General features: G+C 34.4%; 1 pseudogene; it reads right to left on the minus strand.

Annotated features, from left to right (window-relative positions):
- The window catches only part of LOC131072830 (ABC transporter G family member 39-like), a 42,557-nt pseudogene that overhangs the window by 17,840 nt on the left and 9,654 nt on the right, over positions 1-15,063 (minus strand).

A 15,063-nucleotide genomic window follows, 5' to 3' on the forward strand; every position in this document is an offset into this window, starting at 1 on the left:
CAGTCTGAAATTGTAGCTAATATTACAGGATAGGATAGATAAACATGGAATCAACTTTCAACAAGAATTAAGGAGGGAAATCATTTGGAGTCCTTTGGCATACCTCAGGAATGTCAACGTAGTAGCTGATATGTTGGAAGCAGAGAGACAGAGGCTTAAACGGAAGTACCATCCCCTGTTTTTCTTTTGGTAAGTTAGCGGGGCTCATCATAGCTGCCTCCAGTCATGTAAATGTACAGTTGATAGAATTATGATAGATCCTGTGAGCAAATCCAATTTCTTTAAGTTCAAAAACGAAAATTTGTATTTTTCATTTTTTCTCAACTGGCAAAACCTTTTGGACTCAAACTTTGGAATTGTTTCTTAACCCATTCATGCACAGAAATGATAAATACTTATTTCATTTTAAATTTCACTTCTGACTGCTTAACTATTTCATTTTAAAAAGTTCATATTTTTGCCCTTTTCTTTTACCTTCAAAAGTTGGCAAATCATCTTCTCTTCTTGTGTTTGCATACTTCTCATGCGTTGCTTCTTCAGAAACCGCAGCCTGAGCTTTTCCAGGAGCTGCACAAAAAAATATTTACAGCTTTTAGCACTTAAATGTACTTTCTATGCTTGCAAAAACTTATCGCTGAGCAGCCTAACACTTACGTTTGAGGATGGCTAAAGCTCCAGTATACAAGACATTGCATAGGATAGAATACCCCAATAGAGCTCCAATGCCAATCCAGTACCACCAATAATGTGGAAATATCCCACGAGACGTCAACACAAGTTCCCCTAAGGTCTGGTTTAACCCATTCCCTACAGGCTACAGTTGTCAACAGCAAATGTTAAAAGACAGACAAAAGCAAGATTAAGTAGGTATAACCTAAACCAACTGACGAGAAACGTATCGTAAATTTAACTAAACTGACCTCACCCCATCTCTGTCCTAAAAATTCATTCACAGCTATAGCATTATGAGCATACGATAGTGGAGAAGTCCAGTAACCCCAAATCCACCACCTGTTGATATCCTCTGTTTTTCAAAATAAAATCAGTAGAACATAAAGAGATTGCATTGATCAAATAAAAATTAGATCTTGTGTACACAACTCCTGTCATACCTCTGGATAGGACAAAACCACCTAGCCAAAAGATGACCACCATGGAAAATGAACCGTAAGTAAAGGCAACCACCATTGTTTGACCTAAAGAAGCTAGTAGATGTAACAGTGCCAAACCAAACTGGTTTACGCAAAAATATAGTAGGAATTGGCGAAATAACCTGCAAGTAATCATGGTAGAGCATGAAACATGTGATTTAATTCACCTCACACTTCTTAGTCTTACAGAATTAGAAAATCCAACAAATTTGCTCATTAAAAATTCTAATTATTGTTACAATTTTGCTCATGACATCTTATGCAACAAAAAAAATAGAACACAAATAAGATAGAGATATCCTCACCTTGAAACTTCAGGATTAAAACCAATTACAAAATATGTCAGGAATACCCAAATGGAGGTCTCTATCAATGACATAGGAATGCTCAGAAGCCAACTGCAGAATGAATATATCCAAATTGGGTATAACCTTAGATCTCGCTGTTTATATAAAACTGGAAGCCTGTATATTGTCATTGCCAGTTCTGAAAACCCATTGAACAAGATGGCCATAAGACTGAAGTAGAGTGCACCAAGGTAAGTGCCTCCATCAATAACTGTTTTATGTGGCATCCTCGTCCGGAAAAACACTGTCATGGTGACAAGGGCTAAAAGGCACAGCTGTTCAACCAAACAGAAAGTAACTTAGGATTAAACAATAAGAAATATATTTTCGCTTAAATTGAAAAAAAAAAAGCAATTGAGATTGCAGGTTTCGAGCATTGCCTGTATAGTTTTGAAAATGTAATGAATCCATTTCTCTTGAAAAGTAGACATTCCCTTGCAAAACAAGCCTTCAATAGCTCTTTACTGGTAGCACCATTCTTGAGTGTACAGAATGACTTACTTTTATCATATGCAATCCTCAACTCCGCTAGCAGTTTTTGGCTGACATGAAATGAGTAGAAAGCTTTGGTGAATTGGTTAACAGAAACATATCTATATTGCCCTTCGCTTGCCCAATACTGGCCCTGATCCTTTTTTGAAGTCACCTTGACAAACAGAATAAAACTTATGAGAAATGCAGAATTTTTTCTATCATTAAGCGAATAGATTCATTACTTACTGGCATTTTTCTTGGTATATTAATTTCAACACTTTGCATGAATAGTTGCATTAAGAGAACTGTTTATGCAATCTTGTATGCAAACAAAAATAGGTCTTTTAAAAATAGAATTTGCAGCTAATTATAGTTATGCTGTAGACCTCTATATAAAGAGGCAATTTGTAATGAATTTTTGTCTGTATTTTTTTTCTTCAATTGATAGCGAGTCTTGTTCAAAAATTTATTAGAGCTATTTATTTCTATGTTACCTCGAGTTTTCGAGTCAGGCATCGAGGGGACAGGAAAACAGGTTTTCAGAACGTTTTTCTTTTTCTGAAACAGGGATGGCAGGGGACGGCTATATATATATCTGATAAATCAAAATCTAGATTCTATATCTTCAATGTTCAAAACTTACGCCATAAACTTCAATGCTCCTAAGCAATAAATTTCACACTTCACAATTTTGCCTGGCTTGGACGGAAAAACCTATCAGCTGCCTGAGCCTCCCATGAAAGTTCGTTTTACATTTTTCTTAAGCTTAGGTTCGATATCGATATTATATCGATATGATATGATATCAATATTGCTTTCATAATCATTAAATTTTTAATCGCTTTTAGCCTTTTATTAAATTTTTTAAAAAATTTGCAGATATTAATTATTAAATTTAATTATTGCTATTACTATTGCTTTCATTAAAATAAAAAATTTAATAACAAATAATAATATTATTGCAATAAAAAATAAATTTACTACAAAAATTGTTTTCTAAATTCCTTTGCTGCCCAAAACGACTGTTCGTCCTTAGGATGGTCAGGGAACGGCTTCTCCAGCTGTCTTAGGGATGGTCAATGGTCTTTGATGAAAACGTTGACAGTTTTCGAGTTTCAACGGTTTCCAAAAGTTTTACTAGATCAACGATGGCTTGGAAACATATCCTATCGTCCCCCCATCCTCAAAATCGTTTCCATTTTCGAAACATGTGCCTTTAGGGTGGAAACGTGTTTCCGAGTAACACTAATTTATTTTCTTCATTTGGTATCAAAGCCATGTTCGAGAAATTATCTAGGTTAAACCACTCAAGCTATAGAAATGTACAATGAGATCCAACAAGTAAGAAGGAAGGTCAATGAGATGATAGATTGTCGTTTTCAAGACGAAGCTTTGCTACCATGTTTGAAGTTGCAAGAAGATCGCAGATCAAACAAGGATGATTGGCATGTTGAAGATTGTTGTTTTTTAGAACAAAAAGCAATCCATAGGAAGTTGCTAGAGGAGATCAACAAATATCACAAGTCATTTATGTGATATTTTTTAGTATGGGAAGCTGTCCAAGTTGCATGGATAAAGTATTTTCAGTCAATTAAGTCAATCTTGCTATCAATGCAAAAGCCACCATCCAAAGGTGAAATTCACCCTTCAAAGAGGAAATTGTAGTCAAACTGATGTTTGCATGTCAACCAAAAAAGGAATTGAGGTTTTGAATAACCTCTTATCTGAAAAGAAGGTGCAATCAAACAAGTTGCAGTCCAAACAAACAAATAGATTGCTAAGGAAAGAAGAGATCATCAAGGTAAGAAAAGATCATGTTGATGTGGAGAAGAACCAACCAACACAACAAAGTTATGAAGCCACCTCCATAAAAGGTAAAGTTGATTTCCATAGGAGGAGACCGAAATCAAAGGGATTTGTAGTCTAGCAAGAAGAGCAATCATGGTTTTCTAATAACCTCTTGTTTAATTAATAATATCCAAACTAAGAGGAGATCCAACCGGTCAGAAGGGAGGTCGATGAGATCGTCATTTTTTAAGACGAATCTTTGATGCCATATTTGAAGTCACAAGATTATAGATCAAAACAAGTTGATTTGCATGAAGTCAAATCCAAGTCTCAGAAAAGACTTGAAGGAGATAAAAGCCAAGAATTTTCCATTCGAAAGGAGATCACTAATGATACACCACAATAGGAGTTAAGCCCGTTGGAGTCAGATGAAGACATGTTTTTTTTTGGAAAAAGCAAGTGGGAGAAATTAATTTTCCAACTATGTATTTAAAGCCCTTATTTTTATCTCCATATGAGACTATTGAAAGGAAAAGAATAGAGACAAAAAAATTCATTACAAATTGCCTCTTTATATAGAGGTCTACAGCTAAAAATAGAAAAACACACATGCATAACTATAGTTAGCTGCGAATTCTATTTTTAAAATGCCTATTTTTGACTGCATATAAGACTACACAAGCAATTCTCCTAATGCAACTATTCATACAAAATGTTAAAATTAATATACCAACAATCTCCTCCTTAATTTCAACCACTAATTAATTGAACAAAAATAAATAATTGTATTATCGAACAAGACCCTAATACCAAATGAAAGAAAAAATAGCAATAAAAGAATTTATTACAAATTACCGTTTTACATAAAAATCTACAGCAGCAAATTCTATTTTTAAAACACCTATTTTTGTCTAGTTATCATAATACAACTATTCATACAAACTGTTCAAATAAATATACCAACAATTTTAGAAATTGAACATGCTTACTTCCTGGAAAAAATCTCCAACCGCTTTTCTCTCTGGGCAGTGGAAACCCATGGATGCGAAGAATTCTAATCCATGGTTCACAGGACCTTGATACACAATTTCACCTTCCGAAAGCAAAATAATGTCATCGAACAATTCGAATATTTCTGGAGTTGGCTGCAAGAGAGACAGAACAGCAGTCATATCCAACGTCTGCACTGATTGGCGTATGTAGTTGACGATTTGAAACGCTGTACAACTGTCTAATCCCGTAGTTATGTTATCCATAAAGAATACCGTTGCCGGACCCATGAGAATCTCTCCTGCACAAACAGGATGAGTGTGAATCATATCTGCAGTTTATACTTAGTAGAGCTAAATGTATTTTCTCACCTGTAGTTACACGCTTCTTTTCGCCTCCTGAAATTCCTCTTCGCATTTCATCACCAATTATCGTATCTGAGCAAGTCTCCAGCCCCAGACTCTACAAAATATACAACCACATCACGACTTTTAGCTAACATTTCAAGCAAACTATATTTTACAGATTCTTTCAAATTTTAGCAAAAAGGAAAACCAAAACATGATCAGCATCAGTTTGACTTATCTAATTGTTCTATAAATTCAAGAGACAAATTGTTCTATAAATTCAATCTCTTGTCTCTTGGTACTAATGAATCAATATCAGCATGATATTATATTATTAAATAATTATATAGTTAACACAAGTTTGAATCTTAAATCTAAAATAAGAACTCTTTGGATTTATAGGGGACCAAAACATTATCTAGAGGATGCAACAGTCTAACATATATTTGGAAATAAAATTGAAAACTACAATATATTTGGAAATAATATAAGAGAATAAGAGAACTTACAAACTATTTATGGAGTTCTTATATCATAATTTTAGATTTTTATTGTAGAAAACAAATATTAATTACTCAAAACAAACAACAAAATATCAAACCAATATTATTAAGTAATTATAGATCAACACAAGTTTGAATATTAAATCTAACACATGAAAACATGATCTAGAGGATGCATCAATCTAACTTATCTAATTGCTCTATAAAATTGATCTCTTGTCTCTTGGTACTAATGAATCAATGTCAATACAATATTATATTATTAATTAACTATATATTTAACACAAGTTTGAATATTAAATCTAACAAACCCTCTTTTGATTTATAGAGGACCAAAACATAATCTAGAGGATGCATCAGTCTAACTTATCTAGTTGTTATATTATTAAGTAATCATAGATTTAATACAAGTTTGAATATTAAATCTAACAAACCCTCTTTTGATTTATAGAGGACCAAAACATTATCTAGAGGATGCATTAGTTTGACTTATCTAGTTGAGCTCTATAAATTCAATCTCTTGTCCCTTGATATCAATCAATCAATAAAACATTATCTAGAGGACGCATTAGTTTGATTTATCTAGTTGTTCTATAAATTCAATCTCTTGTCTCTTGATACCAATCAATCAATTTCAACACTTGTATGTACCCTCTTGAAGCTTGACCCTTTGCATCATAGTCTTGCATGAGAGACACCCGCTGGTAGTCTACATCTAGTGCCCTATGTCATTACCTCCCATGATATAAAACATCCACAAAATATCCGACTTTACATTCTTGCATGAGAGACACCTACTAGTCTTGTGCCCTATGTCATTTCCTCCCATGATATAAAATATCCACTTTATTCTTCTTGATGCTACCTGACATCGGTATACCAAAATTCCTCAATCGACGTGCTTATGACAATATATATAGCACATGCGCAATATGAGTAATTTTTTTATTACCAAGCTCATGACTTGACTATGATATGAGTAATCATTTTATTACCGAGCTCATGGCTCATTTCACTTGTAGCCCTCAAGTGCATCCTCTATGGATGAGAAACTCCTTACCTATATATCAACTCACTCCACTTTGCCTCTACTTCTCTACATAGAGAACATCTATAAAATGTATAAACCCACTTATTGACAGGTTTTAACATGCTTAAATGAGTGATTAAGCCTATAAAACGTATAAACCCACACTCACTCCACTTTACCTCTACTTCTCAAACACATAGAGAACACCTATAAAACATATAAACCCACTCATTGACAAGTTTTAACATGCTTAAATGAGTGATTCATGGACACGAATGATTCATAGAGAGGATTCTCAAGTTAATGTTATCATCAAGGAGGAATGAAGTAACATTCACTCCACTTTGCCTCTACTTCTCTAACATAGAGAACACTTATAAAATGTATAAACCCACTCATTGACAGAGGAATGAAGTAACATTCAACCCACTTTGCCTCTACTTCTCTAACATGGAGAACACCTATAAAATGTATAAACCCACTCATTGACAGGTTTTAACATGCTTACATGAGTGATTAAGCCTATAAATCGTATAAACCCACTCATCAACAAGTTTTAACATGCTTGTACATGAGTGATTCATAGACATGAATGATTCATAGAGAGGATTCTCAAGTTAATTTATCATCAATGAGGAATGGAGTAACATCCACAACTGATATTAAACACAAAACTTAAACTACTCATTGAAAGATTTTAACATGCATACATGAATCATTCATAGAGAGGATTCCCAAATTAAACCATTCATAGAGAGGATTCCCAAATTAAACCATTCATCAAGAGGTTTTAACAATGATTCATAGAGAGAATTCTCAATCTAATGTTTTCATCTATGAGGAATGAAGTAACATTCACAATTAATGGAAACACAAACTACAAATCATTAATGTGTAAAAATCCAATACTGAGACGTAAATCAGAGATAAAACATTTAATATCACAAAAATATAATTCATCACGTCCACGGAAAAACAGAGTCTTGAATATGGGGAACAAAAAGGCTGGTCTTAATTCATCAAAAGGTATTTTGCATCTAGTAACAAGCCTGTACAGTATCCTCCTGCTTTTTTTCTCCCCTGCTGCCAGGCGTCTTCATGAATTTATGCTATCTTCAACCAATTTGTTCTTTTAATAAATGTAGAATCTTGCTTTAAATTGTTTTAGTCAACCTTCAAACTTGGTGTTAGAAACAAAAGCCTGGCTTCTCTCCTTCAAAGACTCCTTTGTGAGAGATAAATGTTGATGATAATTAAACCGTCACAGCTGCATGAAAATAGGACATTTTAACTTTTTACAACTGTCCTAACTCCTAGGAGGCATGGAAAGGGAGTTTTTAACGTTGCATGTTGACTGTGGTGACTAGTCTACCTCGTCACAGTCTTCTATCCTCTATTTTGGACAGTCTTATACTTGTAACTCAAGTTACATCACCGTTTACTAACAATGTTCTTAGCCTTCTTTATCACTGTCATTCACTTATAGTACTGTTATTATTTCTACTACCTTGCAAACCCTCAGAAGCTGTATAATTTATCTTCTTTTGTACAAATCCTTACCAGGTAGTTCCAAATACTCTTCAGTTGGGGATGGTGCTTCTATGATACAGAAAATTCAGGTGCGAGCCCCTGTACCAAGATTTATCAAGGAAAACTACAACTTGAGTTTCTGAAGAAGGAAGAATAGTTACTGGGCAAATTGTGTTACATGTTGTAGAGACTGCAATAATTTTCACCCTTAGTGCTGAAATGATAGAATCTTGATACTGATTCTTGGTGGACAACTTCTGTTATTACCACTGTAGCAATGGCATCATTTATATGATTCGGCTTTCCTCAATCTCCTAGTTTCTTTGAAGGTTTGTGAAATCTTGGTTGCATGTATGTACTCAACCATTGGAAAGAAATTTTATGGTTCCTCATAACAGTCATCTCTTTCACTTACCAGTAGGTATTCATCTCTTCTGTCTACAACGCCTTAAAAGACTGAAAATGATCTCATAACCATTCTTCCAATCAATAATGTGCAACACACATAATCGAGAGTACAAGAGGAAATGCAGAATCCCATCACTTGTTGCCATAAGTGTCTTGATTCAACCAATATAAAAGAAGCTGTGGAAGATCTACAATAGATTTCTTTCCACCTAGAGAAAATATTACCTTAGGAAGAACATGCGATGAATCCTCAAGCAAGGTATTGTTCTGAACTTTATCCTATCTCAACATCCTACACCAAGGGTTATGCTTACACATCCAGAACTTGATAACTTGTGTTCCTCTGTAACATTTTGGACTTCTGAAGAATGCTCAGAAATAAGCGAATACTCCACTTCCTCGAGAATCCATATATTTTTGCTAAAAAATAATCAACCTCGTAGAAAGTCAATGCATGAAACACTGAAATGTGTGCCTCAGCCCATAAATCTTGCATAGTATTTACAGATACTAATTTAGAAAATGAAGTCACGTCAGACCCTGCATGACGGCTTTGAGACAACTGTGCACTTCCATACATAAGAATATCTTCCACACTAGCATTTCCTATATGAATCATTCCATAATCCCCGAAACCGCGACCTCTACTGATAGATTATAAATGTGCGGCTTAAAGAAAATGAACATGTGCTAACCATTGTAGATCGGCTCCTTATACGATTAAGTCAATTTGTCTTCAACAACACTTTACCTTACTTCCACGACCACCAAAACCAAAGCCTTGGCCTGCTTCTCCCCTACCACACCTATTTTGAACATATCCAGCTACCATTGCAATCCATGAAACCAAATCTTGTTCGGGCATTCTGTCGAACACTTGACGCACATCTTGAATACAAGGACATTTAGCATACATGGCTGTAAGGACGAAACGTCTGATTGAAAACCCTTTTCGATTACGCAAGCATGTAATATCTTACCCACTTGCAGAGCTGGCAGACCAACGCAGGCCTTGAGAAGACAGGGAAAGGTGACGATTCATTTGCACACCTAAGTTGCTTTGAAGCTGGCATTCCACACAAAGACATTTTCAAACACATTGCGTGCTTCCACCATATTCCCAAAAGTGGTATACATGCTCACAATTTTAGCTTGTAAGATTAGCCTTTTATCAAATTCATTTGAGCGAATATGGGTACGGATTTTCTTTCCTTTAGCGACGGCTTTGAAATGGGTGCATGTTTGCAGGACACGTACATAGGCATTCTCCATCTCTGTCATGATTGAAATACATGCAAAGTCTGCAACTCTGAAAGTGTGGATGATCCTGCGGAACCTTCACATTGTTAAAACGTGTCTTGTCTTCTTTCTTCAACCTGCAACGTGGGCGAAGTATTTGGACAGCAAAGTGCTGGTTTCCTATCGAGTATGAAGACTTCTTCAACGCCATTACAAACCCTAAAAATCTATATTTGGTAAGAAATAGAGAATTATATTTGGGAATAATATAAGAGAACTTACAAACTATTTTATTAAGTTTTTATGTCATAATTTTTAACTTCTATGATAAGTTTCATTGTAGAAAATAAATATTAATTTTCAAAGAGCTATTCTATTTGAATTTGCAGCCAAAATCATAGAATTTTAAGTTGTGTCTAATTTCAGAAGAAGAATTCTTTTTAGTAGCTTCATCATGACGTTGTTAATCTTTACATGTAAGATATCAATGTTAATTATGTTGCATGCTACATTCATCACGTGGTCATTCAAATTCATCATCTCAACTAGAATAAATAGTTCATGATCCTCCATGTTTCTCACAATGAGATGTTTCTCATTAATTCATCATGATATATATAACCCAATGGTATCCCCACGTTGTAGTCAAGCGCCTAGCAGCCCGTATCTTAGGTACTTGAGATGAGACTAGTCCACTGGAGGTGGCAAGACTGCCTGATAGCCCTGTCACCAAACAAATCCGATAGACATCTTACGACATGAGTTGGACCCGAGATGATGAGGGAGATTCATTGATATACAATAGTAGTTTGATAATGTTATTATTAGAAATTAGAATCTTAAGATACCTAATCAATATAAACAAAATAAAACCAAAATTGAACATAACAAAATACACTACAATATTAAATTAGAATAAACACCACTAAACATAAAAAAGAAACTACATACTCGTATCAAAACTTGCATTGAAGCGTTTTACCCTCACTCTCAATGAAAAACTACCCAAGAAAACAGAAAGGTCCTCCAACTTCTTGGTGGGTCCTCTAGTCTCCATTTTAATCCTTAGACGTTATCAACCAAATTCATAGGTTACGTGGAGCACACAATATTGTATTGTCATGTTTGAAAGAGAGATTAAAAAATAAATCAATAATAGCACAAGTGATAGAAAGTGCTATAATTATATTGGATTCAAATGAAGAAACATTTTCAACCTTTGAACAAAAAGAAAGGTGTGTGTTTTCACAAAAAAATCATTGTTTGTATATAGAAAAAATCTTATGCATCATAAATTTACAATGCACTTCTCACATTATCAAAAGGATATTGCTTTGATTAACCCATCCAAAAAAATATGATTTATAAGAAAACTCGAAGGGCTTCGAACCACTAGCCATTTGTAAATTAAATAAGGATAAATGGATTTACTTGTCTCTAGATATATAGATAGCATATGCATGCTTAATTTTTTATTTTTTATTTCATGCTTATATTGCCTTGGATCATTTATAAATAAAATTTTATTCGAATTCACAACATTTACCAAAGTCATTTAGTAAAGTAGTCACATTTTCATTAAATTGAATTAAATGATTTGTACTTTACACATCTCACTTAAAGATGTGAGTATTTTTTAATTCTTTTTGTGGACAAAATTATCTACAATTTACATGTCAAATGTCAAAGACTATTGTTTCAATTGTATTTCTCTATTTTACAAAGATCTCATACCATAAGTAATGTCCAATATACATAAAAATGAACATGTTTTTCGAACTACATTTGTCAAATTAGTTTTAGCGCCTCATGTTATTAGCATGACATTTTTTGAAATCTCCAATATATGCTGGCTAGTTTTTTCATGTTTTGTAGAAAGGGAAATGATAATATGTCACTAATCTCATAGTGTGATGACTAATTTGTGGTGTCATGGTTCTTGCCACAAAAGCTTAAAAACCTACTTGGGTGCTATTGTTGAGTGTTCATGTTGGAGATGAGGTTCCCCATCTATATACTCATTGATTCATAGCTCCAATTATAAGTATTTATCCATATAAAAAAAGGAGGACAAAAATATGTAGCAATTTTAATACCATTAATTCAAATTTTAATGCATTTTTTCTAGTAAAAGTAAATTTTCAATATCTTACAATAGTTATAATGCCTCTCGGACTAAATAAAGGCCCAAGATTGTGTTGAAAAATAATAAAATTATGATATTACAGTGTAAAAATAATAAACTACATACATACACACATACAAAAATATATTCATAAAGAGTATTTTCTAATAATCAAAAGTGTTGAAGCGTAGAGAAACTCTTTCTTATCCATTTATAAATGAGATTATATTACATATATAAAATGTTCTTCTACACATTTCCTCTCTATAAAGAGTTCAAAAGGTGAAAAACAAATTATTACATATCCTAGATACTTCTTGACTTGTTTTCCAAGTTTCACATCTTGACTTGTATAGTATGATATAAGCCATAAGATTGATTTGTACTCTTGTCTCATGCACCAAGTTTCTAAATTTGACTCAACATTATTTGTACTCTTGACATGATTCAAGTACTCTTTTTGTGAATTTCACTCCAAGTCTTCAACTTGACTTGCACTCCAAGACTCTATCTTGACTTGAAATGAATTGCACTTTTAACTTGAAATTATTGGTACTTTAGCATTGTATAATAAAATAATAACATACAAAATAATAGTTTTCAAGTGTTAGCAACAACATAGGATTACATAAGAAACACCTCTATAGTTATTTTGACACTTAGAATAATATATTTAATTTTTCAATTGATTTCCATCACTAGTGTAGTATATGACATATATCATACTTCAACAACTACGATGCACACTTTCACCAACTTTACCACTAAAAGAGAATTGACCATAAAATATAAGTACACCTTAGATGCAAAGAAGAAATGTGGAGATTACACTCCACCTACTTTACCACTAGTTGTGCCTAAAGAAGAAATAAAGAGGCATATGAGAAGTCAAAATGGCTATATTTAGTGGAAGGAAGGAAATGTTGCAAGAGAAAGTGTTGTTGGGTGTTTTACACTATACAATTTCTACTATTAATTATGATATTTAATATTTGTAAATTATTTTAAATAATTTTTTCATATGAAAAAGGGAACTAAGTCGAAAGAAATTTTAAGATTCTTTAACGTTGTTCGTTGCTATGAGTTATTAATCTTATGACAACTAAAAGATATTAATAAATGAGAACTACCATTGAAATTATGATTAACATCTTTGAATGGATTAAAAAAATGTAGATAAAATATTATAAGATGTAATTAGTGATCGAATTTAAAATGGACCGTCGTTGATCATAGGGCTTAATTGGTCACGAACATTTTGAGTAACTTAAAGTCATAAGGTGTCAGCTACTCAAATCATAAGTAACATTATTAATTGGGAGAAATTAAAATTATCAACTAGCACTTGTAGCCGTAGGAGGTGCATGGGATTAGTAGATAGGTAAATAGGCCAATTCAATAGATCATTGGGTGACTCAACTACAAAAAATTGTTAGAAGACCGTTTGATGATATAAAGGGTAGGATAAAAGTAAGTTATGTTGCCTTAGATTTTGAAGAGAAAGAGGCATTTTTGGATGTAGCTTGTTTGTTTATCGGATGGAAGAAAAAATCACCTATTATAGTTTGGGACGGGTCAACATGGAGTGGTCTATGCAGTTGGGAGAGTCTCTTGAATAAGTGTTTTGTTGAAGTTGATTATTGTTGGATTTTACCAAGATCAAGGGCACAATGAAAAGCATAAAAGAGACAATAGAATGACAAGAACAAACTGTATTCTCATCAATATACAAAATGATCAACTGGATTAACCAATACAATGAATAGAGGCCTGCTTATATAGGCAAGGCCATATGGATGTATGAGCACACAAATATGACATGTGGCTCAATGAGAAACAAGGGTAGGTAAGAACTACTAAGGGTAGGTAGGAGAAATAATATAATATTCCACAAGAGGTGGATGACCCACCAAATGTGGAGTGTAACAGCAAAATAAGACCACAAAAGGTGGAATTTCTCCTACAAGCTCTATCCCTAAGTGCACACTTCCCTAAGTGTCTCAATTCCAAATTACAATGAGATGCATTATCCTAAGTTAACTTAAGTAAGTGTAATAATATCCAAAATGAATATTTATTTACACCAACACCCCCCCTTAAGTGCAACTTAGGGGAATGAAGACTCAAGTCAACAATGCAAGATAGGTCCCGGCTACTAGGCCATGATAGGTACCCATGTACAACATGCAAATGCAAGCAAAACAATGTAATGCAATCTCTCACAAACGAAGAAAGGGAGAAAACCTAGTGGGAAAAAACTCCCCCCCAAAAGAGAGATGAATGTACAAAAGACTCTCAAAGAAGAAGGACAAAACCTCAAAGAGGAAAAAGTCCCCCCCATAAGAGAGGAAGGAGAAGTCAGCTAACTCCCCCTAATGACACATCTCGCACCCCCAAGAGAGCTTGCAACTGCTGGAACTTACTCTTGGTGAAAGGTTTGGTGAATATGTCAGCAACCTGCTCTGCTGTAGGACAATACTGCAAATCAATGACCTGCTCCTGGATGAGCTCTCAGATATAGTGCATATGAATCTTGATGTGTTTGGTCCGTTGGTGCTGGATCGGGTTCTTCGAGATCGCAATGGGACTCTGATTGTCACAATGTAGAACTGTCGCCCGTGGAGTGGTGAAACCAAACTCTATGAGAATCTACTGGAGCCAAATGGTCTCAGTCGCTGCGTTAATAGCGCCTTGATACTCAACCTTAGTCGAAGAGAGAGCAATAGCATGTTGCTTCTTGCTCTGCCAACAAATGGGGCCCGAACCAAGGTGAAAACTGTAACCAGAAGTAGACTTACGATCAACTAGATCGCCAGCCCAATCGGAGTCTGTGTAACCAACCAAGTGAAGTCCTGTGCCTATTGCATAGTGAATCCCATAGTGATGTGTACCCTGGATGTAATGTAGAATGCATTTGGCGGCTTTCCAATGAAGCTCATGTGGTTCCTGCATGAAGCGGGAAACCATGCCAACTGCAAATGAAATATCAGGGCGTGTATGAGTCAAGTAGATGAGACTAGCCACAAGCTGACGATACAAAGTGGCATCAACAGGTGGAGAAGAACACTGAGCCTCAAGCTTGACTCCTGAAAGAAAGGTTGTCGAGGCAGGCTTACAATCAGCCATATGAA

The sequence above is a fragment of the Cryptomeria japonica genome, chromosome 5, assembly GCF_030272615.1.
Source record: "Cryptomeria japonica chromosome 5, Sugi_1.0, whole genome shotgun sequence".
Lineage (NCBI taxonomy): Eukaryota > Viridiplantae > Streptophyta > Pinopsida > Cupressales > Cupressaceae > Cryptomeria > Cryptomeria japonica.